Source organism: Colletes latitarsis, unplaced genomic scaffold (assembly GCF_051014445.1).
Source record: "Colletes latitarsis isolate SP2378_abdomen unplaced genomic scaffold, iyColLati1 scaffold0073, whole genome shotgun sequence".
NCBI lineage: Eukaryota > Metazoa > Arthropoda > Insecta > Hymenoptera > Colletidae > Colletes > Colletes latitarsis.
In genome coordinates this window covers 27,501-30,000 of record NW_027488423.1, presented here as the reverse complement: position 1 = coordinate 30,000, position 2,500 = coordinate 27,501, and the positions used below count along the sequence as shown (strand labels likewise).

At 49.3% G+C, this 2,500-nt stretch overlaps 1 non-coding gene across 1 annotated transcript; it reads left to right on the top strand.

The window, feature by feature from the left end:
* The first annotated feature begins 1,465 nt into the window (after positions 1-1,465).
* Positions 1,466-1,620, top strand: LOC143351110 (5.8S ribosomal RNA). Its single transcript, XR_013081485.1, has one exon. It is a non-coding gene; the product is annotated as a 5.8S ribosomal RNA (ribosomal RNA).
* The last annotated feature ends 880 nt before the right edge of the window (positions 1,621-2,500 follow it).

Here is a 2,500-nt window from a genome sequence, read left to right as displayed (position 1 = left end):
ACGGATAGCCAGAGGCGAATAATCGCAAACGACGACGCGTCGATTTTGCGGCCATCGTTGCTCGCGCGACTAACGACGACCAGCCGAGACGGCTGTAGTTTATCGCATCGATTTCATCGAGCAACCGGTGGACGCTGCCGCGTTCGTTCGTAAATGAATAATATACATACTCATGGCTAACTTGAGGCGAATAATCGCAAACGACGACGCGTCGATTTTGCGGCCATCGTTGCTCGCGCGACTAACGACGACCAGCCGAAACGGCTGTAGTTTATCGCATCGATTTCATCGAGCAACCGATGGACGCTGCCGCGTTCGTTCGTAAATGAATAATATACATACTCATGGCTAACTTGAGGCGAATAATCGCAAACGACGACGCGTCGATTTTGCGGCCATCGTTGCTCGCGCGACTAACGACGACCAGCCGAAACGGCTGTAGTTTATCGCATCGATTTCATCGAGCAACCGATGGACGCTGCCGCGTTCGTTCGTAAATGAATAATATACATACTCATGGCTAACTTGAGGCGAATAATCGCAAACGACGACGCGTCGATTTTGCGGCCATCGTTGCTCGCGCGACTAACGACGACCAGCCGAAACGGCTGTAGTTTATCGCATCGATTTCATCGAGCAACCGATGGACGCTGCCGCGTTCGTTCGTAAATGAATAATATACATACTCATGGCTAACTTGAGGCGAATAATCGCAAACGACGACGCGTCGATTTTGCGGCCATCGTTGCTCGCGCGACTAACGACGACCAGCCGAAACGGCTGTAGTTTATCGCATCGATTTCATCGAGCAACCGATGGACGCTGCCGCGTTCGTTCGTAAATGAATGTTATACATACTCATGGCTAACTTGAGGCGAATAATCGCAAACGACGACGCGTCGATTTTGCGGCCATCGTTGCTCGCGCGACTAACGACGACCAGCCGAGACGGCTGTAGTTTATCGCATCGATTTCATCGAGCAACCGATGGACGCTGCCGCGTTCGTTCGTAAATGAATAATATACATACTCATGGCTAACGTGAGGCGAATAATCGCAAACGACGACGCGTCGATTGTGCGGCCATCCGTTGCTCGCGCGACTAACGACGACCAGCCGAGAAGGCTGTAGTTTATCGCATCGATTTCATCGAGCAACCGATGGGCGCTGCCGCGTGCGTTCGCCCGATTGCGCGTGAAGTTACTGTTCGGAACCAAGAATATACGGGTGTATTATACCCGTTTGGTCGCAGCCACGCGCAAAGGCTTTTGAATGTACTGTACGCCCGGCCGTCGAACGATGGTTTTCCGTCATTCAGGAAACAAAAAGAAACTTTTGTCGTCGATATGGCGCGTTCAATCCTCCGTCGATACGCTGGTCGGAGGTGCGAACATCGAATATTTTTAAAGCAAAGAACAAGGAGCATTTTTAAATACAAAGAGAAAAATTGTAAATTGTATATGATTACCCTGAACGGTGGATCACTTGGCTCGTGGGTCGATGAAGAACGCAGCTAATTGCGCGTCAACGTGTGAACTGCAGGACACATGAACATCGACATTTCGAACGCACATTGCGGTCCACGGATAAAATTCCTGGACCACGCCTGGCTGAGGGTCGTTCACTTGTCCTAAAACTGCTTGCGTTGTTCTCAGATTCCCTAACCCCGCCGTCGTTTACCTCTCCTTTCGGGGAGATGGCGAAGAACGTTTCGGAGCCGGGTCGATGAAGAGAAAGGTATCAACGTACGAGCGAGAATTTGGGTATTTCGTTGGCGTTTGTCGCTGGACGTACGAAAAAGAATAAATATTATATATTATTGGCAAGTTTGCGCACCCCTTGCGTGGTGAGGCAGAGATCAGTCTGGACTCGCGCGAGTGTTTTACGGCGTCGTGCGTCGTGTTGTCTGGAGTATCATCACGACCGCCCGTTAAAGCACCGCTCCTACGATTTCTGACTTTGACGGCACTAAAAACCACCGTGGGGCGCAAATCGCGTTTCGTACAAATCTAATGATTACCGGCGCTCCCGACGTTGCCCGAAGTTAATAATTTATGCAAAGGAAAGAGAAAATAAAGCGTATACTAGTTTTGGAGCATAACAAAAAGGACACTGGAAAGAAATTTGACCAAACACTGATAATTATGATATGTAATATATGCCCTACCACGTGAAATTTGTGGTATCCGTCGGTCGTCGTCTTCCTCTCTGTTCGTTCGTACAGCCCCAGGGAAAAATGATAATTTATCAAACGAATCGGACGATCATCCTCTATGGAGAGGCTCGAACGAACACGACGAGAAGCGCGATACGAACGGAACCCAAAAGAAGGGATATACTCTGAGAAGTTGGTCGCCCCATGTCTCTCTTTGTTACGAATATGTATATCGATTGCGAGACCGCGCGTTTAGCCGGTCGTCCAGTCCACGAATGCTTTTCTTTCGAACTTACGGTGGACTTTGGTAGACTATCAAAGAATCAACGAAAATCGGATCGGGTA